The following is a 26,389-nucleotide window of genomic DNA, read 5'->3' as shown; positions in this document are numbered from 1 at the left end:
TGCACAGATATTTGATCGGTTGGAGCAATATAATGTTAGACTAAACCCGAAGAAGTGTGTGTTCGGTGTAACAACAGGTAAACTATTAGGCTTCATAGTATCAAATAGAGGAATTGAAGTAGACCCTGCCAAGGTCAAGGCAATCATTGATATGCCACCTCCATCAACACTTAAACAACTCAGAGGATTACAAGGAAGACTGCAATCCATAAGGAGATTCATAACACATCTGGCAGATAAGTGTTACCCATTCTGACATTTACTCAGGAAAGGAGTTACTTTTAAATGGACAGAACAATGCCAGGAAGCTTTCCAAGCTCTAAAAGATTATCTTGTAAACACACTAGTGTTAGTATCACCTACTCTAGGAAAACCTCTATTGTTATACATATCAGCAAAAAACTCAGCTCTAGGAGCTCTGTCAGCACAACATGATGATAAAGGAAAAGAAAGAGCCATTTATTATATAAGTAGGACTCTGATCGGCTATGAGCTTAATTATACCCCTATAGAGAAAGCATGCTTAGCATTGCATCCCAAAAGCTCAGACATTACATGCTATCTCATAAGGTACAACTCATTGCATGCTTTGATCCACTCAAGTACCTATTGAGCAGAGCAACATTGACCGAACGATTGGCTAAGTGGGTCATGATCTTGAGTGAGTTTGACATATAGTACATAGACAGAAAGGCCATTAAAGGAAAATTTATAGCAAATCATTTAGGAGAGGCTCCTTTACAAGACAGTCATCCATTACTCATAGACTTTCCAGACAAATCAGTGTTTACATTGACAACATCTCTAATGTGGAAATTATACTTTGATGGGTCATATACAAGTCATGGATCTGGAGCAGGGATTATCTTCATTACTCCTCAAGGGGATTCTATACCTAAACCATTTAGGATAAATGTTTTGTGCACAAACAATATAGTTGAATATGAAGCTCTTCTCATAGGACTTTGTACAGCTATACAGTGGAGAATACAAGAATTACAATTCTATGGTGATTCACAATTGATTGTAAACCAGGTCAATGATGATTACAACATGAAGGATGACAAACTCATGCCTTATAAGAAGCTAGTGGAAGATTACAAAGGGCACTCTAGCGAAATCACCTTTGAACATATCCCAAGAATACAAAACAAGGCAACAGATGCAATGGGTACCATAGGATCTCTAATGAATATGCCTGCTAATGAAACTCGGTTTGAGTTCATCATAGAACAGTTGATGCTACCGGCTTATGAGAATCCTTCAGCAGAACATGTATGTACAATAATGGGTCCAGGATCATCTTGGTACAATGAAATATATACATATTTACACACTCAATACATGTCATCAAATCTATCCAGAAATCAAAAGAAGACCTTTATTCGTCAGACATCTAGATACACTATTATAGCTGATACTTTGTATACAAAGGGTTTCGATGGAACTCTTCTCCAATGTTTGGATGAGAATGAATCACACCTTGCTTTAAAGGAAGTCCATGATGGAATTTGTGGGGCTCACCAAAGTGGTTCGCCATTGTCAAATAAATTTTTAAGAACAAGGTATTACTGTCCAACTATGGAAAAGGACGCTTACAAGTATGTACAGAAGTGTAAACAATGCCAAATGCATGGAGACCTTATTCATGCACCAGCACAAGATCTTCAATGCATTACATCACCATGGCCATTTTCACAATGGGGATTAGATCTAGTGGGAAAAATCAACCCTACTTCTTCCAATGGGCACAAGTTCATATTAACAGCCATTGAGTACTTTACCAAATGGGTTGAGGCAATTCCTCTTACATACACCACTAGAAATCAAATATCAAAATTCATGCTCAACTACATTATATGCATATATAGAGTTCCAATGTGCTTTGTGATAGATAATGTACATCCATTTAAAAACCAGGAAGTGAAAGAGTTGTGTGACAAATTTCACATACAACAAAGATTTTCCACACCATATTATTCACAAAGCAATGGACAAGAAGAGGCTACAAATAAAACAATATTGAAAATTCTTAAGAAATTTGTCACTGATACAGGACGGGACTGGCATCTCCAGTTAAATCTCGCTCTTTGGGCTTACAAAACAGGAGTACAGATACCTAAAGGAGCAACGCCATATTCCTTGGTCTATGGTACAGAAGCAATACTCCCCATTGAAATAGAGATACCATCTCTAAGAGTTTCCTTATAGAACATCATATCAGAGGAAGACTACAGGGTAGCAAGGTTACAAGAACTAGAAACCTTTGATGAAAAAAGACAAACAACATTCAACCATCTATAAGGATATCAAAACAAACTGAGACAGAGTTATAATAAAAGAGTCCGCCCATGAACTTTTCAAGTGGGAGATCTAGTCCTTAAAGAGAATCAAAGGAACCTAGCGGAATGAGAAAGGCCAAGGAAATTTGAACCTAACTGGTTAGGTCCTTTCATCATAACAAGGGTTATAGGAAATGGAGCATATAATTTGGCTACCATGGAGGGAGATCCACTCTCTAACCCTATGAACAACATGCACCTTAAACGATATTATACCTAAGAGTTGTGTGGTTTAGGTTTTACTTTCCGCATTGCATATCATATCATTCAAAACACTGCATTACATATAGTTTCTTTTTCAAATGCATTGCATTCTCAAATATTCTGCATTATCATATAGCAGCATCAATAAAACAAGGCAACTGTTCAAGTTTATCATTCGTTTACGTTCAAGAGAAACAAGGGTCGTCTCCTTTCTTAGATATTTGGACATGAAGTCTTTGAGGTCCTAAGGTCATTCATTTTCAACATTACCTTGTGATGATGCTTTACTCATGGTCGGGTAGTGATTTCACTATTTTAGACCTGTTAACCCAAAATCTATCAATTGCTATATCTCAAACACATTAACAAAATCTCTAATTCATTCTAGACACCTAGTTGATCATATGACTAGTGAAAAATCTAAAATTCTACATCAGCACCAATGTAATTGTCACACCCAGGTAGGTTTTATTACTTTCAAGTCAAGGCAAGAAAATAAAAATAAAAAGAGCTATGACAAATATCCATCTCAAGGCAAAAAAGAAATGATATAAAACTGAAATATCATGCATGAAAGTGCGACAAAAAATCTTGACTATGGGAACATGCAAGTAACTCCATCAGGGCTATGGACGCCTACTAACAATGGAGCAATATTTGAGAAATTACAGTCTATAACCTCGTTAGAGCTCTCAAGGCTTGCTAACAGTGAGGTTCTATTCAAGATGCTTTTGAGGTTAGAATAATCCATGTAGCTAGTCATATAGGATGCTAAGAATCTTTAGTGAACACAAAAGTAGGAATTAACTCATCTGCACACACATGGACAAAAAAGATTAAAGTTTCAAGAACCAATGGGGATGTTTTCCGCATCTCCATTTATAAATCCTAGTCACTAAGTGTGTGGATTTCAAGGATCCCAGGGACCTTAGAGATCGATTGACAACTTATCTATGAAATGTTTTGCACCTCTATTTCAATTGGTGTATTACAAATGCTCAAACAAACACAGACAACCTTGTTCAAATAGGAAATGCATCTTCATCATGCATATTGCATTCACATAGGTCATGTCAGAAATTCATTGTCTCCACATACATTCTCAAAATCACCATGTCATATAGGTCTGCACACTGGGGGCATCACTGAAAAAATCCTAAAAATCATATAAAGTCTTGAAAAAATCCTAAAAAATGGATGAAGTCCTGAAAAAATCCTAAAAAGCGGATAAAGTCCTGAAAAAAATCCTAAAAATCGGATAAAGTCCTGAAAAAATCCCAAAAACGTTGAAAAACTCAAAATCCAAAAACATTGAAAAACTCAAAATCCAAAAACATTGAAAAATTCAAAATCCCAAAACAGTGAAAACCATAAAAAATACCAAAAACATCCATATAAAGTCCTGAAAAAATCATCCAAAAAATGTTCAAAACATGGAAAACATAACAACCAAAAACGTCTGTAAAACAATCCTTCAAAAATAAAAAACATTCAAATATCTATCTACATAATCCAAAAACATTGAAAAAGCTCTTGGAAAAGAACTAAAAATCGAAAATCAATCAATCAAAAAACTTGCAATAAAATATCTTGTGAGAAACAAATACCCTAGCAGATATCCAGCAAACACTTCGCATGAAGTTAACAAAGGATACGACTATCCAGTCAAACATCTGCAATCAATTGATCAAACTGTCTTATCAATCGTATCATATCCATATCAAAGTGATTATTATCTTGTCTTAAACAGAAGAGGATACACTCGAAATCAGACAGGTTAGTCTTAAGCCTAGGTTCGCAACTTTCTGAGATCAAACACTATCAACCATCACATCAAGCAACTGAGAACGAAGGCACAAGGTCAGTATAGCTACTGAATTTTGTCCGGGTCAGTCTTTATCTTTCATCATTTGGCGACAAATATTGTTCCTATGCTACTCAAGGATGTCCACAAGTGACTAGAGGAGCTATGATGGGCATTATATTTTTCTTTGTTTGCTGTTTGTGGTGTGAACCGATGAAATTCTAGGGAAATTGCTCCAGTGGGTGTTTGTGATAGGAGCATTCAGTTATTGGATGCCACACATACCTCGACCCCTAGCATAATTCCCAGAATGGAGGGTTCACTCATTGTCTGCTACGTGTTTGTTTCTACAATGAGATATCTTTGCATCTTGGTTCCTTATACCTTGATGTGCTAAGCTTCATTGTTCAAAAAAAAGGCTCAGTGATGAATATATATTGACGCAATAAAATATGTGACACAGGTTCGTGATTCTTTCAATTTCATTCTCATCTCATTTGCTTATTGATAGTTTGTTGATTTCTCATCGCATTCTTTCTAACATTCTTTCTACCATCAATTTCACTCTCTATCATCTAACTAACATTTCTTCACGATGTATCTGAGTTAAAATTGGTTACGCCATTATCATGCAAAAACATTAAGCATTCATTATAGATTTCATTAAGCATTCATTATAGATTCCATTGCATTCATCATAGATTTCATTAAACATTCATTATAGATTACATTGCATTCATCATAGATTTCATTAAACATTCATTATAGATTCCATTAAACATTTAAATAGATTTCATTAAGCATTCAAATAGATTTCTTTAAACATTCATAATAGAGTTCATTGCATTCACTTGCATCATTAATACAGATATGTACTACCATTGCATTTCAAAATCATATAATTTCAAATAGATATGCATCATAAAACTCATAGCATCATATAAGCATACATGGAAAACAAAACACAAATAGATCACTGCAAAAACCCGCATATCATATATATCATACGACTCAAAAATGGTAATGTGTGTGAATACAATAAATAATCCCGAAGGCTTAGATAACATGAAAAAAATTGTCTCAACCAACACTGCCTCTATCAGTAGGTGGATCCTGTCCACTAGATCCTGCCCCAGGCTATCGAGGTGGTCCCATAATGCCACCACTGCTAGTCCATCGTGAAGTAGATCTACTCGATCTCCTCCCCATAAACGCACTGAAGCTAGGCTCTCTTTGACCCTCGGGGATGGCTCTCTCATATACCTGTCGATAATAAATAGCCTCCTATGCAGCAGTGAAATACCTATCTACCTGGTCGCACGCATCTGTACCTTCTCTAAAAAGCTAATCAAAGGCATCCATGGTGATTTGACATCTCTGCACTATCTCATCTCTCTCCCTCTGGAGACGATCTCTCTTAGCCTCAAGGGCACCATAATTTGCACAGTTGGTCTCTCGCTCGACATCTTGTCTAGCAATCTCATCCTCCAAACTCTAGACCCACGCTTTAAGAGTCTGCAGCTCATCCTCCTCACCAACTTGTCCTCTCCCACCCTCTGCAGCAGGCACATCCTCTAGCTCTAGCATATCTTCATCATCATCTCCATCATCACTGCTTGATGACTCAGAAGAATCATCGCTATCCTCACTGCTAATAGACTCGGTGTCTCCACCAATGTCTACATCCTCACCTCCCTCACCTCCCTCACCTCCTCCCTCAACTCCCCCACCTCCTCTCTCAGCTCCACCTTCTCCTCCTCCTCTAGCTCCCTCCCCTATGCCTAACCTCAACCACTATCTAAGATGCTAAATTTGTTGTGATGTAATAGTAATAGCAGGACCAGTCAATGGCACTGGCCTATGCCTAACAAACCATGCATCATACTCCGTCATCGTCCCTGGATCTGCTGCACCTCTACCCCAACCCTAGAGTAATGGCTGTAGAGCATCAAACTCAACAGAAGCAACATGAGGTTGTATACATGCACCGCAATCTGAAACCTCACGAGATATGTGAGCAAAGTAAGCAGTAACCATAGGTGTCACTTGTACCTCACCGAAATGTCTAAGAACCCACCCTGGAAGATACATCTTGATAATCCACTGGGTCTCAAAGGTCCTATAGATTAGATATCTCTATTGTCGGCCAAAAGGCAAGTGCACTACATCATTCTCCCAACCGGGGCAATCTAAGTATGGTCTCCAAATAAAATGCTGCAAAATGTCAAACTGATGTCTCCAATACAAGGTGTTCCATGAATCCCTATGTCTAATACCTATTGTGTACCTGAAAGGATAAGGCTCACCAGGCTGCAAATCCATATGAATGATAGGCCTAGAGATATAAATATGCTCCCATGCCCATGTCTAGAGCAAAGTAACACCACAACTGATAGATCGATATCCAAGATATACAATACCATGCATTTGATAGTATAACATGGCTAGTAGACAAGGACCCCAAGCATACAGTTGACGATGAACAATCATATCATGGAGCACTTTGTCCCATCCAACTGGAAATCCATGACCTCGTCTATCAGGTATCAGTAAACCACCGACAACACTGCATAATACAATAGTCATGTCATCATATTCTAATCGGGCCCAAGGGATGTCATAACAACCACTGATCTGTAAGTCCTGAATCTCACACTCAAAAAGTGTGCATAATCTAGCAATGCCATCATCATGGTCATATACAACTCTCTCACCATGAATCAAAATATGTAGTATACGCCATACATCCTCTAATGTAATGGATGCCTCACTAGTAGGAAGATGAAATGAACAAGTCTCAAAGTGCCACCGCTCTATCAAAGCTATAATCATGGCCCTGTTGATTGTAACCTCTAACAAGTGTAAAACATGATATAGACCAAGCTGTCAGATATGCTCAATCTCCTCATCAAGTAAATCTACATGAAGATCAAGTCCACTGGGTTTGCTCTGTCGACAGTATAACAATCCAATGTTCTTCTGCAATGAGAAAATGTTGAAAATATCAGATATCAGATCCTAAAAAACAAAAATATTTTCAAAACACATGACAAAATTTACACATACAACGAATGCGTGATAATTATGACTAATGCGGTACAATTATGACTCTTGCGTGATGTTTAAAGTTAATGCGTAATGACATGAGTGCATGCATTACATTAGACACTATTGCGTAAAGAAATGAGTGAATGTGACATGTTTAACACTAATGTGTAACACTTAAGATGCATGCGTAGCACTTAGAGCATTTGCAGTACACTTAAGGTGAATGTGTAAACATCGACAAGCGATTGCGTGATACAATGCAAAAATTGATCATTGAATTTTTTTTGGAAAATAGCAAAAAACAGGCAAAAAATAAAGAAAAAATTGGAAAAATACCATGCCGCCAGTCCCAGGAGGTCTCTGATATGAACGTACTCGGTCAGACAGATGCAATCGAGCTCTATAACTAGTCATGATGATTAAATACTCATATAACAGCACACAAATTGCAGAGAAAACCAAGAAATTACCAAAGTGCAAATGAACTAATGAAAACCTAAAAATCTTTATTTATAGCTCAAAATTAGGGTTTTTTGACACCTCGACACCTGTGGTACCCGCCAGCTTCAAACACCTTGTAGCCTACTCAAACGATCTCAAAATAACACAAAACTTCACACGCTTGCTTATTACACTATTATCGAAAACATGGTCTCAATTTTTGAATTTTCCAACCACCTTTTCCGAGGGGGCAAATGTAGACATCTAAAAATGTCTCATTGATCATGTACTAATTATTCCTCTAATTGATTAAATAATTCAATAATTATTTAATTAAGTTAATTAATCTTATTATTCTAATTTCATATTTCCTCATCATCTTACTAATTATTATATTTCTTGTTTCTATCATCATTTAATCATTTTAACCATTTTCTAAATATTTATTAAATATTTATTATTTAATTAATTATGATTAATTCCCCAATTTAAATAATCTTTATTATTTAAATAAATTACTAATTATTCAATTTCTATCTCAATTCTATCATCATCTAATCATCAACCCTTTTCTAAATATTAATTAAATATTTATTATTTAATTAATTATGGTTTAATTCATTTAATTCAAATAATCTTTATTATTTAATTAAATTCCATTTCTAAATAATTAAATAGTTTCTTTAAATTATTCAATTAACTAATTAATTCTTCCATTTCCAAATCCCCCAAATTCTAATTAATTATTTCTTCTAAATTCTTCCAAATTCAATTACATTGCATGATTTCAAAAACCAAATTGAAAATCAAAGTCAAGTTCTAAATATATTCAAATGCTAAATTGAATTTAAAATAAATTCAATTATTTGAATAAATTTCATTCAAAGATTAAATTGAAAACCTAAGTTAAAATGCAAGCACATGCTAAATTAATTAATTAAATCATTTATTTCTCCAATCTCTATTTTCATCTTTTAGTTAGCTTTTTCTAAATTAAGCTTTCTTTGTCGTCCTCTTTATTTCCTCCAATCATTCTTTTTCTTCCTTCAGTTAGCTTTTTCTTAATCAGTTGATTCAATTAATCTATTCAGTCTATTCTGTTTCAACTCCAAATCAATAGTTCAACTATCAATTTTCATGTGAGCTCACCTGAGTTCCACCTCTTGATCATTCTGTTCCACCTTTCAATCAATCCTCTCCAAAAATCTATAAATTGAGCATTCAATCCTTCTCAATCCTGGACAATTTATTTTGAATCACAAACTTTGAATCTTTGTGTCACTTGCAGGTTACTAATGCAATATCTGAGAGCCATCATACCATAGAGAAGAGGAGCAATGGAAGCTATATGCGATCTTGGAATAGGGAGTTTGATTTGAATTATTTTAATTCCTATTTGTTTGATATTGCATTATTTCATTGTCTTGTTTGTTAGAATTATTTCATTAGATAGGGATTCATGATTTCCCTTTGATTCTAAGTGATTATTTGAATAAGATAAATTTTACATGTGACGGGTAGCTCTCTATGAGGCCTCAAGCTACGAGCACTTGATGTACCTACCATAGCCACTGCACTACTAGATCCAACTCCACCACCTCCATACCCTCCTCAATCACCCCCATCTCCTCCATCTCTCCCATCTCCACCACCTCCCTATCCTCCACCATGTCCACCCTCATCTGCACCCCTCCTCCGTCTGATCAATCGTTGTGGTGATCAATCCTCCTTGTGAGACCCTACCCTGACCCATCCTAGCATTTCAGTGATTTTCATGTCGGAACTATTTATATGATTCTAGAATAGGATAACATTGAGATGGTGTAGGTTATTATTTGATTTGCAGTACCTTATTATGATGATAGAAATATGATGCATATCTTATGAATAGATTAAGTTTATGAGGACTATAATAATTGCTTATGTGGATTTGCTTTGATATATGGTAAATTGTATTGTATGATGTCAATTGTATGCAGAGTGATTGATGTGTATTCTTATTTATGTGTTTAATATTATATGAGGCTATTGGAAAGTACTAATGTGTAATTGAGATGCGCAGAAAATTATCCATGTGACCATGGAAACATTATGGAGAATCAAGCCTAGACCTATGTATGTTCGTAAAGCCAGGGGTTGTCTATTTGGAGAGACAACACCCCGTATGTATCGTATTTTATTCATAAAAGTAAATGTTTGCATGTGTGTAAATTGTATTTATTAAATTGTTTAAATCATTCAAGAGACAATTGCCATGTGTGTATTTGTGATGTGGAATTATTTTTGTAGTGTCACTTGACACATATGTTGTATGTGGTGTTGGCAATTGTCATGTCACCTTTTTGGAGAGATTTATTTTGTTTAATTGTTATATTTCCAAATTATCCTTGAAGGTTCCAAGAAATCTAGGATAGTGAGCCATAGGGAGGGTCAACTCAGAGTTGACCCATAGGTTAACTTTAAGTGGACTTTCAAAGGGTTAAACCAACTCCTAGAGTCAGTTTTGGGGCATTTTTATTGAGCCTCATGGGGTACCTATGGGTGAAGGCCAAATTTGACCATGTGTCCTTCCCCTAGGACTTGTTTTACCTCCCAAAAAAGTGGGTTTTCCTAGATGGCCGAATTTCATCTTTAGGAGTGCCATCATTGGGTAGACAACCTTCTTGGTATGTGTCATTCCTCTTGCCCATTACATTCCTCTTCTTGAGGTACCTTGGTTAGGGAGTGTGTAAGACCTAGGGAAGACCAACCAATGGGAGCCTCTCACTCTATCCAAGAGGTTGGAAAGAGTGAGAGAAGCCTTCTTAGGATAGAGATTGAAACTTAGTGAGTTAATCACCCACTCTCCACTTTTGGAGATTTTGGCAATTTTGGAAGAAAACCAGTTTTAGAATAGAAATTTTGGCTAAGTGTTGCAGAAAAGATTTATAGAATTGGGCTGCTCTTCTCCAAGCTATCCCTAGAAAACCCTTGGCAGATTCAAGGTTGGTGCTTATTCTTACTTGTATGTTTGGAAATTTGTTGTAGGATTGCTTGAATGTAAATGTTGCTTTCTTTGTATTTCCTTTGTGAAAAATATTATGTGATCTTTTTTTGTATTTCTTTTCTTGTATGCATTTTCTTGTGTTTTGGGAGTATCCAAGGCCTTTTACCCTTGGGAGGGTAGAATGGTCTTGGGGGTGGAAGGAGTTTGATAGCCTTAGAGTGAGAGGCTCTCATTATGAGAGTAGTCTTAAGGGTTTGTTCATATGACCCTTGCTGCATAGTTTTATTTATGCATTCGAGGGTCATAAGGGGAGAAAATATGGCATGTATGCCTTGGGGGTCATAAGGATGTTGGGTTAAGATGATTTATGTTGTGTTTTTGGTTGCCATGAGTTGGCTATGATCTATTATCTTGCAGATCTCCTCAAGGTATTTGGTCCACTTCCACCCTTGTAAACATCACATTTTGTGATGAAGTTTCAGCCTTGGGATGGGAATGTGTTTGTTGAGTTTTTCCCTTTGTTTGTTTGTGTTGCTTGAGTGTAACCCATCTGGGACTTGGTTCTCCAAGCTCGGGGGTGGCTTCTAGTAAGCCTAGGCTGGGAGGTGAGCACCCCATGGTCACAACCTTATGTTTTGAATGCAGGTTGCTTGGAAAAGAAAGCTAGGAGTTGCAGATTTTACTTTAGTTGCAGAAAGAAAAAAAAGAATGTAATATTGCATTATGTTGAAAAGAAAAGAAGGGAAAGGAAGGAGTTTTTCTGTTGTAATGATATTGTAAATAATTTAGAAATCTGTATTATTGACTAAGCCTTAAGATGTATTCTATTGGTGTATGGATCATTTAAAATGAAATAAAAAAAAGGAGTGCATTTGGTTAACTCTGTTTTGTATAAATTACAAGGGAAAGGAAATGTATTATGTTGTTGTCTTTTATTTAAATCTAGCTTTTATTTAAATTTGTCTTATATTGAAATTTGTCATCTATTTATCTCTGTAATTATATAAAGTAAAAAAAATGCAGAAAGAGAAATGAGAATGTTTTAAGTGTTTTTCTGGAATATTTAAATGCTACTGAAATTGTGTTTATTGTTGTCATTTTTCTATTTCAAAAAAAAAATAGAAAGCTAAAGTAGATAAATTTAATCTCTTCCTATAGATGACTATATGACATAGAAAGTAAATTAGAAATGCGTTTATCACAATATGCCTTAATGTTCTTAGAAAAAAATATAAGAAAGAGACTAGATAGCCATATTGGCTTGTTTTAAAGAAAATCTAGTGTATGTTTATTAGATATATGCATTCCTTACATCTATAAAAAAAAAAAAACCTATTTAAAGTTTTTAGCTTGCTACTATCATTTGTTGTCATAGAATTTATTGTTGTTTAAAAAAAAATACAGATTTAGTCCTAGACAATGAGGATAAAGTATCTTCACTGTGCTAAGTTTATTTTGAAAAGAAAATGGTTAGTTTAAATATCTGATATTAAGAATAAAATGAGAATATAAGTTAATATATTCATGTTAAAATAGATCATTCAAAAAAAATCTATATCTATTTAAATACTGTCTATATTTTATAAAATTCCTGCATGGTTATGCTTTTAAAAAATATATATATATATATGAAGCATATACACATAAAAAAAAAAGATTAACCCTAATATCCTTTTGATATATATATATATATATAAAAAAAAATAAAATTTAAAAGTTTGAAATAAATAAATAAATAAAATATTAAAAAAATAATAATTAACAAAAAAAAGACCTACGGTATTCCCTATGGGAAGACTCGCAGGGCGGTCGGGCCCGCATTGTGGGCCGCAACCCACAGGGGGGGCAGCTTCGACCATTCCCTGTGGGCGGTGACCCACAACGACGGCCACCGCTGTGCTATGGGCCGCAACCCGCAGGGAGGTGGCTTCGGCCATCCCTGTGGGCGACGCCCCATAGTAGCGACGGCAGTCGCGTTGTGGGTCGTGACCCATAGGCACGACTGCGGTCATCCCTGTGGGGAGCCATTGTAGGTGGCCCCGCCTTCTCACCGCCGCCCTGCTAAACGAAAACCACCGCCCGTGTACAAACCCTACCGTGGCCATGGGAGAGTCCCGCCTCCACCGTACCAAAAATCAGTCCTGCATCGGGTTAGGGCAAAACATAAGTTAATTAAAAAAAAAATAGTGATGTAGATAGTTTTTATAACTTTTGTTATTAGGTTTTCATTTGTATGGTTTAATATTGTTACGTTTCGAAAATTTTAGAAAAGGGGGGGGGGAACCCTATTCAAATTTTGAATAGGGTATTCCCCATTATATTACTGGTTTTTTATATGATGGTAGTTTTCTTTTACCTATGGATTCTATATCTTTATATATAGATATACACAAAGTATAAGTCTAGCTTTAGGTTTAGTTATTCTATTTATATACTTATATTTTATATATGTTTTATATAAACATATAGGTATATAAATATTTAAATTTCAACTCTTTTTGGAGTTTTATCTTTTAAGAATTAATAACGATTTTATTTTTTTTGTAAGTTATTTAGCCCCAGGGGATTAATTTTTGAGTCCACCTTAATTTAGGCTTTTCGAGATTAATTTTTTTTATAGGGCTATTTACATTATGAATCTACCTGACCCTTTAGTCGAATTTTTAGACACGTCATATTTGCTACTCAATTGATTATTAAACATTTAAAATAGAGATGAACGTGGTATAGTTACATTAATCACATAACTGATTTAAGTTAATTAACTAAGGTTACTATATAGTTATTTTTATATATTCAATTAAATATGGACGTTAAGTTAAATTTAATTTGGGGGAAATTGGTTAATGAAAATTATTAATTATTTTATACAAATTTTTAACCTATAAGGTCATTATTGGCCAAATCATTTATTAGTTGAAAATTGAAGGTTTAGGGGAAATTAAAATTGGCTATAGTATAAATTATATTTATTTGGCAAATAACATTATTAAATTTGTAACCTTATTGGTTAAAATTAAATAATGAATTTGCACTCGCCCAATTAATTAATTTTAAATTTTAAATAACATTATCATTATCTTTGGTCTGGAATGTTTTAAACGCAACTGAGATATTTAAATATCCCTCGACTTTAAAAAAGCGGCAATTTAATTAAGTTGATTAAATTAACTAATTAAATTGCGATGACCCTCTTAGGAAATAGTTAGTCTTCATTAATTAATGTTGCTTTAATGAGTGAGTTAATTAATCCAATGTTAGTGAACAATTCTATACACATCCTAGTTAAGATAAAACTTAATTGATCTCAAATTAAATGCAGCTATTTTGTGAGTTTATGTTGTTAAAAAAAAAGAAAAAATTGTTTCATTTTTGCCCAAAAGTTTGGGCATGACACTCCTCATTGTCAAATGTTGGCATTGGCTCATTTGGACAAGATAATTGAGGGAATGGATGAGTGATAAAGCACTGTGCATACTCAGTAGTCCTCTGAGGATTAATGGTACGTGGAAAATAATCCTAATCATGTCCCCAAAGTACCATGTAATCTGCATAGGCTACATCACATGAAATTGTAGGCCCCTAATCAACCATATCATATCGTCTTCGCACATAGTGTGCGGTGTCCTATGGAGGTCCCTGTACTCTGCCATGCTTCCTCAACACGTGTGTAACAATAAAGCGCTTAATAACATATGGAGTGGAACCAACAAGGTACCAGGAAGAAAACACATAAGGCATCTCGAGCCTATCTTTCGATGATGGCTCGCAATCTTGGTAGGACCTCCAGATAACTATGTCCAGGTCATCTAATACTCGCCACTAGTACTCAAGTTTTCCTAGCTTTCGTTGTACAACAACACCTGTATAACCATAAACATACGGTCTCCCTATCGGTCGATCCCTATCTGTCAATGGTCTAGTGATGGCCATATGATCCCAGGCCCATATCTGTAACAATGTAACATTGACCGACAAAATCGTAGCTCTAAGATAGACCACCTTGTGTAAATCATGATATAAATGAGCTAACATCTAGTAACCCCGGGAGAACCGTGTGCCCCATGTGACCATATGCTCTAATAATCGACCCCAGCCAACTGATGATCCCTTTGACCTATGATCAAGACAAAGGAATCCTCTGACGAATCTGACATGAATATAAGGTAGTGGTGCGTAAGATAAGTCCAGTATCTTCTGCCAAGGGATGTCATAACCACAAATCTGGTCATCATGAAAGATCCATCCGAGCACATCCGTCCCACCCTAGTCAGACAAATCATAAAAAATAATATCTCAAACAACGAGTATGCGTAAGATCCCGTACACGTCCTTAGGAGTCACTGTCATCTTGCCCGTAGCAAGGTGGAAGGTATTATGCTCACTGTACCAACTCTCGGTTAAGGCAATCAACAAACCCTAGTTGATCATATGCTAGAGCATATCAATCAATAAAGATAGTCCACATCTATCAATATGGTCAAGCTCCGCCTATGTAAGATGCGGTATCAACTGCCAGGTCTTTGGGAATCTCTCTCGAGATTGGAGAATACCTAAATCCATCTATTATCATATCAAAATCACAATATCAAATTTTGAGTTATCAATCTATCAACCTAATCAGCTCATGTGAGATTCAATCAATCTCATTGAGATTTCATCATCGACTCTCATTTATCATGAGGTCATTATCATCTATCCTATCGACCTGTTAACATCACGATAATTGAAATTGATTAAAATCAATCAAATAGGAAGACAAAAATCAAATTTTAATCATTTTACAACCAAAACACCAAGTTTCCTTATTAGAACACCAAAACAATGACAGATAGCGCTAAAAAGCTAAAAATGCTAATCTGTGGACTGAAAGCGCTAAAATATTTGCTCAAAATGCCAAACTTCTGTAAACATTGAAACAAAACCTGAAAATGCTAAATCTATAACCAAATGCTAAATCTATGAAAGCGCTAAAAGGCAGATTGAAAATGCTAAATCTACGAAGCGCTAAAAGATAGACTGAAAACGCTAACATAGAGGCCTAAAATACTAAAAAATCTTAAAACGCTAAAACTCGGACCTAAAATGCCAAAAAACAGACCACGAACACTAAAGAATAAAAAACACTAAAACCCTAATTTAAAACACTAATAAGGTACTTTGAAATGCTAAATCGTTAAAAATGTGTGGAAAATCCAAAAAAATATGCTAAAATTTGAAAAAACAAATCATATAAGAAGGGTTTTCCGATCTACATACCGAGGATCATACTTGGGAGGCTGCTGACATCACCATACACACTCAAATTGATGGTTTCACCGAGGGATCACCATGTTGTCTTAGAGCCCCAAAATTTTAAATTTTCAAAATGTAAATGAGTTAAATGGTAAATGATTTTAATTTTACCCCTTTTAAAAGGTAAATGGGAAAGTGAATTAAGTGGCATTGTTTATTTTTCAAATTAATTATTTTTTTCAAAGCCATTTAATTTTATCCTTTCTATCGAGAGATGAATCGATCATGAAAATTTAAAAATTTGAAAATTGTCACAAAATAAAAAATAAAAACTAAAAATCCTAAAAATTTCAAAAATTGCTAAAAAATCCTAAAAATCGACAAATTATTTGATTCATCTCCTGAGGGGGCATACATGCATCACCACATGATTATCAAAGTCCAGGACAAAAAATCAACATCTTATCAGTGTTTGAAGCGTCTAGGGCATCAAGTGAATTTTTGTTTGAAAGGATGCATTGTCCAACATCGCTTCAAAGAGGTGCAAAATGTATACACTAAAATTTGGTCTGGAGATAAATTAATTAAATACGAAGTTATTTAATTAATTAAAGTCTTTATTCTTCTACTTTATAAATGAATTTAATGATTTGTTTATATAGTTCATTTTTCCTAATTCATCCCACCTTAATTCATTTCTTCTACTTTCCTAATTAAATAAATGAAAAATTAATTTGTTTATTTAATTATTCCCCACCATTAAATTTGAATTTTTAATTCAAATTGGACACATGTGTCCTAACTCTTAACCACCTCCTAACCTAACCTTCTTCTAACCAACCCCCCCAACCTAACCATAGGTTAACCAACCCTATCCTCTCTAACCTCCTCGTCTTAACCTTTGGTGGGTTGTTCACTCTCCCTTGGAGACACATGGCATCTTTGTCACTTGTCTCTCCTCCCCTTGCCACTTGCCTCTTTGTAGGCACTTGGTGGAGATTCCTTGACACTTGTCTCTCCAACAAGGACACATGTCCTCTCCTTCAACCTCTTCTTCAACTTCTTCAATTTCGAACGTTGATATCTCTAGATCAAATCCCGATTGTTGATTTGTGCCACCTCAGCATTGGCCTTGAAAAATCTATAAATGGTCCTCATTTCAGCCATGAGAGCTCCCCTTAGCATTTTGAGCATTCTTAGCATCATCAACAATCTTTGTATCATCTCCAATAGCATATAGCTTTCTTTGCATCATAATTAGCTTATCACAATACCCTTGCATCTAGCATAATGGCTTTCATTGCATTTTTCATCATAGTTTAGATTTACATTTTTTGGCATCATAAATATTAGCATTTCGTTTTATTATTCTCATTTCTTGAGTTGTCATCTTGTAAAATCATGCATCTGAGAGCCATCATATAAACACACAAGGTCCTCAAGAATAGAGAGCAATGGGGCAATTTGAGGGAGTGTTTTAATTATTTTATTTGTTTTTACTCTTTCATGTAATGCTTCATTAGATGTTGTGTATTTGATTATTAGTGCATTGACACAAATTTTACACTACATCACATAGTAATGAAACCCTAGACAATATACAAACAATGATGTCAAACAAACAAGATTAGTGGAGGAAATTAAATTAACAAATATTATTGCTTGCAAAATATAAGGAGAAATGACAACTCAATGTTACCTTGAACCTCCAGAGCATGCACAATAATAAATTATGAAATCAAATATAAACGTGTGAAATATTTCCCTACCCAGAAAATTTCATGAACATAAATGAGGGTCTTAGAATAAATCTATACAATTTTGTAATTATTTCATAGTCTATTTAATATTTATTTCACCGTATAAAATGAAGATATCGCAATAAAGATACCCTATATAATATACATACAATGATGCAAAGAAGAAACTATTAGTGGAGCAAACTAGATTAGTGATTATCATTGTCTATATAATTTGCCGATAGGCAATTCCCTGTGGGGTTGCACCCCCACCGGAATTGTCTCACGCCGTGAATTCAACACTTCCCGTTACCGTCGATTTTTCCGACGGTTTTCCGTGAAAACTCGTCTAACGCGTGGCTAGGGTTTATCATGTAATCGTGTGAGGGCCTTTCGATTCCACCTATGCTTGACGTTAGGGTTTATTTTGTAACCGTGTGATGGGCTTCCGATTCCAGCTGTGGTGGACAGCATGCGGGTTGTGTATCCATCCCTATTTAGGGAGGGAAGGTTTTCTTTTAATTTTTCTGGCTCGCTTTGAATTTATTTCCCTACAGTGTGTGCAGCTTCATCTTTGGTTGGAAATTTTAGGGCATTTTTCTGAAGCAACGACCATTAGTAGATTAGTTCAAAATTTAGTAGCCCTAAATCTTGTTAATTATCAATCCATGGAAGCAACAACTACAAAGAGATTGCTTTTGGTTCGTTTGATTTGAGGAAAAAATTGCCATGGTAGGGTTTCGTAAAATTTTCCAGCAAACTCTGCGCATTTATTTTTATGGACACCATTGACACAATTTGTGTAGTATCTTGAGGTAAGTTTGTTTCTATGATTTCAGTGATTTTTTTTTTTTAAATAATATGTACATGATTAGATTAGGTAACCCTAAAACCCCATTTTGGTTATGGTTCATCTTAATTTTTTTTGTTCTTGTTGTTGTGGTAGTGTTTCATAAGTTTTCTTGTACACATCCTCTTCAACATCGTTGCCAACACATTACAATTTTTGCGGAGTCTTGAAGTAAGTCACTCGCCACTGTTTCATTGAGTTATTTTTTTATAATATGTATGTGGTTGGATCATTTAACGAAGAGACAAATAAATTACCTGGAAGTATTATTTTGAATATAAGTGTCCCTCTTATAGAGACTATTTCAGTCATTACGGTTTGTTTTTATTGTAAAAATTTGGTTTCCTGTCACGTATTTTTCCCTCCATTGTTTTACAGGTTTTTCTCCCAGGGCAAGTCATGAATATTTTGTAGTCTGCTGAAAAATCGTAGGGTTTGATGATTTGGGAATCGAGGGAGATCCGATATATGATATATCATTTTTTTTGTTTGTATTTTTTCTGGGTCTGATTTGTATGTTATTTTCTTGTGCTTTCTATGATGTGTCCTAATGTTCCTATCGATCGACACTCATACCATTCTGTCATTTACATTCACAATAATTTTAAAGAAATGTGTACACATTACAAGAAAAACTGAGAATATTTTAGAATGGAATTAATTAAAGAAATTATTAAATGAACCAAAACAAGATTTAAAAATTTGGGTTTTTTTGGGGGGAAACACTAGGTACACGGGCTTTAAACAGACAAGACATAAAACAAAACAAAAGACAAAATTTACAGCCAAAAGAGAGATATTTGTAAATTTCATAATCAAACAATGAATATTGATGTGAATTTGGAAATGCAGAGGGAGTTTAATGGTTACCTTAACATGCTAGCTTTCTTTGTCCTGCTCTTCTCCCCCACTTAGGAAAAGGGTTACAATAACCCAATTTGATTTTCCCGTTTCAGGCCAAAGCTATCTTGTGCCCATATTAAGCACAAGTTGTTAACCTGGCATTTCAATTGATTACTGTAACATTTCATCCATGCTGTAACATTACATGTTTGATCCTTAACCTGAGATTTTAATTGATTATTGTAACATTACATCCTTGTCCTTTAACCTGGCATTTAAATTGATTACTGTAATATTACATCCTTGATTCATAATTTGGTGGTTGTACCATACCTTCATCTTGATCATTGGTCTTCCTCTTCTAAAAAAATGGTGACAATAAATCACCCTTATCTTTTCCTGTACTATCCACAACCAACAATGGTAGAAACAAGGAAATATTCAGCTTTCATCTTTATATCATATAGAAAATGCTATTCTAAAGGAAAATTAGAGTGTTGTAGTTATGCCTTGCTCCACTTCTCGGGAAAATCACTCCTGACAGAAATTTTCTCAAACCAAAAGCGGAAATAAAGCAGTTGTAGATCCATTAATATAATCCAAAATAAAACAAGAGAAATTGGTGAATGCATATTTGGTTGCACAAAAAAAAGCACAAGTAACAAGAACTTCAATAAAAAGTAGTAAGTCTCCATTGTAGCACTTAAGTCTCCATTATTCTTACTCTAATGTTGACAACTTCTAATCCAAGAGGCAAGCCAACTAGCAATTCATTAACCTACAAAATCCAAATCTTCTAATGTAATAATTGTCTAGCGAGATATACTTAAATACTTTCTCTTCTATGTCGAGACATGATAGCTTGCAAAACTGGTTCATGAGTATATAGTCAATGATTTATCAGAAAACTATGTACAATTGAATACAAACAGAATAGATCAAGATCTCTTCATCGTGCATGACATGTAAATTGCCTTCACTTTCTATATTGATAGTCCCCAGGACTGCACAATATAATGATTTCATAATGATAGCATACACAATTTGTAAAAACTCTTAAATGTATAATAGAAATATTATTACCAAAAAGGTTGTGATGACTATGATAGTGAAGAGGTTCAGATTTAGTGTGAGCAGTAGGTACAGGCATGCACCTGCAACCTTCCTCACTCTAAATCCTCAGCATGGGATGCCAATCATGGTGGAAAGCATAGAGTATAGTGCAGATTAGTCGATAGTTTTTTTTTGTATGCCATCGTCACCCAAGGTCGTGCAAAACATTTGTTAGTTTTTTTTCTTTTTGTATTTCCTTTCAATGTATCTCTAGTTCTCGAGTCATTAATTAATTTCTAGAGAGAATAGTGAGTTGTGTACTATCCCAATCATAAACTGTATTTTAGATTAATCACAACACACACTCTAAGTGGTATGATTTAAGTAATCTATTTTATCAGATTCTATGCGTGATTGTGAGTCATAACATATTCTAAGTGGTATGTTTATGAATAGTTAGATTGGAATTGGTTTTGTTCTTCCATTAGATATTGGAAGACAAATTACATGGATGTCTCACAAAGGTCTTATTCTGTTCCTTTTGATAGGTGATTATACTAGTCTTGGATCGGGTCCATGTTGATAAAATTCAGCTGATTGTAATTAGTAAGATATCCTATCACCAAAAGCATTTAATGGCAGACAATTGACTCAAAGCCAACTTTCTCAATATTTTACCTTCTTTGGGATCACCAGTTACAAGTGTGTGCTGCCAATCTCATGGCTTAATTGGAAAATTTGTAAGTTTGTATGGTTTTTAGTTCTATGCTTTAGCAGTCAAAGTTTAGAAAACTAATATTAAATAAATATGTGATTTTAAGCATTGTGACGTGTTTTTGTTTTGTTTTGTAGTGTAGCAAGTAGTAACCATTTTAGTCATAAAATACCACATCTCATTGGAAGGCCCAATTCCTTCAACATTTTCAAATTTGCTTCAATTGGTAGACATGTGAGTATTGTCGTCTTCCTCATCCCATTTCATTGAAAATGTTGCAATTCAAAGTATTGTTTATTTACTTTTAGTAACGTATCTTTCACATTAATGTTTTCTAATAAATCACATAAATATATGTATTTAATGTAGTTTATATTGACTGGTTCTACATAATTATGATTATACATATTGCATAGATGTCATTGAATGTCCATACCATCCTCTAGAACTCCTATGTTAGTACAAGTTGTGATGATACTACCAAAGGTGAACTGATTGGATTAGATAATTGTTCCTTGGCCTATGTAACAAATAATTAGCGGGAATCTACTACTGGGAATCTACTACTGGGTAAACGGTTGAGCTATTGCGGAATACACAGAATAAGCTACAACGTGAGCCATCTTCACTGACCCAACAATAGAGGTCATAGAGCCCCCATAGAATTGTAGGGCATATGCAAGATGCATCTTACCTTATTTGTGTAATGGGAGTGAACTTGCTTGATCCAATAAGCCCCTAACACTAGATGTTGGTGATATAGAAACAGTAAATGCAGAAGCAAACCCATGAACAGGTGCCCATGTTTCACTTGTTAGATGCAATTTTCTTTACTTTGTAACCCAGAATTCTGATTGCATCTTGCGCAAGAGGAGGCTCCACATTGTGCTAGCTAAAGAGCACTGATGAACTACGACATCAACGATCATGTTAGAACAACAATCTATATAAATTGCTACGTCCAAGTGAAACATGCAATACTTGTTCTTGGTACAATGCTTAAACTGCTTCTTACTGTGTATTATGCTATATTGATGTTGTCAACTATGATGCCCTTTCAAACTACCACAAAACTTTAAATCTGTCCTACACTCTACATCCTCTCAGGGCTGCCCTGTTATGGCTATTAAATCTGAATCTCACTGTATGCCTTGATCTTGAAACTTTGGTTATGAACTGCATTTTGGGCTGCTTTGAGTAATGTACAGGTTATACAGTAAAAACATTTCAAAGCAAACAGAGCAGTAGCATAGATGGGTACCCACCATCAACATTACAAGGCATTAGGCATTCCTAAATTGTCTTAAACATAGCAACATTTTCCCTATCTAAATGATTTCTCTTTTTCTTTTTCTGAAAAACCTTTTTATTGAGATGCCATGAAACAAGCACAAACATAAATATATCATTCTATTTATTTCACAACTAAGTCATAGTCATTTAAATTGGCCTTCCATGTGAAGCCTACAATATTGATTTTATTTTCTTTCTAGCACCCCTTAATATGTATAAATTAATTTCACAACTTTTCATTTCGTATCACAATACTAATATTAAAAATATTATTATACTCATGTATGATTGATAAATAGTTAGAAAAATACAAACATTAATTTGTATGCAGCCACAAAAATAAGGAATAAAAAAACATATGCAAGGGCATCCTATTATTTTGATGCTCTTATCTCGGGTCTTATTACTGCTCTTCAACCTTTCTATGGCCCTGTTTCTATCTATTAGAGATGTTGCTTCTTGATTAGATTTTGTCCATTATTTCGTGACAAAGGTATGATTGCCATACTTGACATTAAGAGGACTATCTTCCTATAATTGTGCATCAACCTTCCTTCCTTGTTGGAACAGTAATTATATGTCAGCTATGGGATTAAACAGTCGTCTTGAAATTGTTTGACAGAATTATAAAACATATGAAGTCATTCAAGGTCTATTTATTTTGACCATGCTGAAACTGATTGACAGAATGCCTGAACATTATAGGAATACTGGAGTCATATACTCAACCATAATTGCTTCTCAACTATGGATTGCTACATTCAATTTGAAAATCTTCCTATGTTTTAGTGAACTCCTCTTCTATCCTCTGCCCTTATTATAGGGATTGACAAGCATAAAAGCCTATTTGTCTTCTACCATAGTATATTTTCCTGTTTGAAGTATGCATGACAAAGTAATATACATGTTATACAGTAAAAACATTTCAAAACAGAACACAATAGATACATCAATTTTTTAAAACAACAATCACAATATATAACAACTAATTATATCCTCAATAAGGTTCAAGGATCACAGTTGATGTCACTGTTGTTGCTCGTACTCAATGATGTATAATGTTGTTATTGAAGGCTTGATACATACACATCGTCTATTATGTGCGTTGCCATGAATGAATCCAACCTTTTGTTGAATAGCCGTATAGTGCAATGAAGTAGTTTTCTCCTAGTTTTGCAGGCAACATCCTAATCCTCTGTCTCATGGACGTACTAACTGAAAACACAATCCAGCTTATGTACGATGGGTCTGTCCTTGTGGCTCCATGTCTCCAAATATCTGCTATAGCTAACAAAATACATCTTCCCGAATTCGCATGGCTCCCAGTGAGTCAATAAGCCTACTGTTTTTCTAACAAAGTTTATATAACCTTTACATTTTACAAAATGCATTGCTTAAAATATTTTGTTTTTGATTGTTTAATTGTGTTATTTTGTTTTTGATTGTTTAATTGTGTAGGTGGATCGTTATTCTGAACCTAGCAATTGTATGTACAACACATGCTACAGTTGGAGAACCAATTTTCCTTTATGTAAAATAGGAAGACCAGGTAGAACAAACTACGCCTTCTCTATGTGATGCAAGTATAGAGCCAAGCACATCCACAAAATGTATGGGTTTTGGGCGACAGAAAGCATTATTTGGGGTTAGCACACCTCAAAACATGGACAACACACCTATGACAATAACTCCTATAAAAAATTGGAATCCCTACCAACCAAACTGGACCATCAAGGGTTGTGTCCTAGTGAAGAAGGATATCTATCACTATAATACAACAAAAGCAAGTGGCCATGTTTTTAGCTTTGACATTGTAGATAGCGAAGGTACTGAAAGACGTGTTACGTGTTTCAATGAACTAGCAAAAACCCATTATGATAACATCCAAGTTGGAGTGACATACACATTATCTAGGGGAGCAATAAAGCCAGCCAATAAAATTTACAACAAACTCAACAGTGGACTAGAAACAACCTTGGTAGATGATCCAAAGGTTACTACCTGCAATGATGACTCTTCTATACCCAAGCACAGATACATCTTCACACCTCTTGATCAAGTGGCAACCATAAATAACAACTCAACCATTGACATTATTGGAATTGTCATTAGTGTCGATCCAAGCTCAATGATACCTAAAAGAGATAGTACAGAGGTTCCTAGGCGTACCATTAAGTTAGTCGACATGACTCGGACAACCATCGATGTTACACTATGGGGTGGAATGGCAGAAAAGGAAGGTACTGAACTCCAATGAAGGCATTATTTACAAGAAAAAAATACTCTTGCTATCAAGAATGGTCGTGTGTGTGAAATCAAAGGAAAGGTAATAGGTACAACATTTAATACAAGCCTCTCCATAGACCCTCTTATAGAGGAATTGGCCTAGCTAAAAGATTGGTACAACCGGAATATTCACACTGGACAAGGAATTGTGCATTAGCTTGCTGCACCAACTCCCACCCCTCAAAGAATGACGATTAGTGAAATTCGGGCACATGCATCAAATTCATTGCAACCCTTCTATTGCATTCTAAAGGCAACGATACAACAGCTAAAATCTAAGTCATTTTTCTACCAAGCATGTCGCACCCAAGTAAATGGAAAATCATGTAAGAAACGATTAGACAAGACCGAAGAAGGAACCTAGTATTGTTCGAAATGTAACATGACCTTGTCTGAGTGTAACTACAAATACATCCTCCAGACAAACCTACAGGATCACATAGATACAATATGGGAAATTGCATTTGATGAAGGGGCAACAAAACTCATGGGCATGCTTCAATCCGATGACAATGTTGAGCAAAGCACCGCAAAGGTCATAAAAAACGTAATGTATAATCAATTCCTCTTGAACCTAAGATGCAGAAATGAAACATACAATAATGAAGAACGACTGAAGGTCACCATCACCAATGTAAAGCAGCTAGATTTTGCCTTAAAGAGAAGTATACTTCTAGAGAAAATAAAAGAAATGTGTACTGATACAAGCCTCTAGCCTTAAAGCCAACACACAGTTGTATTGTAAATACAGTCAATGATCTAATTACCCCTAGCCAGTACATAAATCATTCATAAATAGTCATACGGATATTAATATTGTTGTTTAAAAATACTACCAAAGGAAGCATACAGTTGTAAATAAAATCAGCGTACAGTTGTGAACAGAGTGAAAATGTAATTTACTGTGTGTGTGTGCATGTGTGCGCTTGTGTGTGTCTCACGATGTGTATGCATTGTAAATTAATGAATCATGAATGCCAATTTGTGATGGGAAAACTTGGAAACTACCTTTTATCTTGATTACCTATTTTCAAAATCTTGCAATCATTTTTACATGGACTCCAAATGATTAAGGATTTCTAATCTTTTAAGTTATAAATCTTTACCAATTGATGCTTTTTCATACGAGCAATGCAACTCTTGTTAATTTGGGATCTTTATTGATAACTTGATTTCAAATGATAACTTGATTTCAAATGAGTCGCATATGCATTGAAAGCTATTTGGAAATGAAACCGTATATGTGCATATAATTTTGAGTTCATGTTGTATATTACAAGTGCATATTCTGCGATCATGATTATTTAATTTACCGCTGCAAGTAACTGTAATACATTTTATGTTGCTGAAACAAGAATAGCAAAACAATGTGACAATCATGACAATAAATGTAAAGAAAAATAGTCCAAGCAAGAGAAGCCAATAAAAGACAGTCACAATGGATAGAAAACACAGTCATGACAAGCTGAATTTGATCTTTTCACCCAGATTGTATATTGCAGATTGTCTACAAATATTTACTGGTAATATATATTCTTGGTAAAATCACA

At 34.9% G+C, this 26,389-nt stretch overlaps 1 protein-coding gene across 24 annotated transcripts in view; it reads left to right on the top strand.

Annotated features, from left to right (window-relative positions):
• Window positions 1-18,024: 18,024 nt before the first annotated feature.
• The window catches only part of LOC131051694 (uncharacterized), a 60,562-nt gene continuing 52,197 nt past the window's right edge, over window positions 18,025-26,389 (top strand). For 5 of the 24 annotated variants that reach the window (XR_009107176.1, XR_009107171.1, XR_009107162.2 and 2 more), the window contains exons 1-4: window positions 18,058-18,614; window positions 18,746-18,820; window positions 21,094-21,285; window positions 21,398-21,494. The gene's annotated coding sequence lies outside the window, so the exon portion shown is untranslated. Of the gene's footprint in view, window positions 18,615-18,745; window positions 18,821-21,093; window positions 21,286-21,397; window positions 21,495-26,389 lie in introns of all 24 variants that reach the window. The other 19 variants (XR_009107179.1, XM_057986295.1, XR_009107166.2 and 16 more) reach the window with 15 other exon arrangements.

Source organism: Cryptomeria japonica, chromosome 11, assembly GCF_030272615.1.
Source record: "Cryptomeria japonica chromosome 11, Sugi_1.0, whole genome shotgun sequence".
In the NCBI taxonomy this organism is placed as follows: domain Eukaryota; kingdom Viridiplantae; phylum Streptophyta; class Pinopsida; order Cupressales; family Cupressaceae; genus Cryptomeria; species Cryptomeria japonica.
The sequence above is the reverse complement of the archived record's forward strand: the minus strand, read 5'-3'. Positions and strand labels throughout refer to the sequence as shown.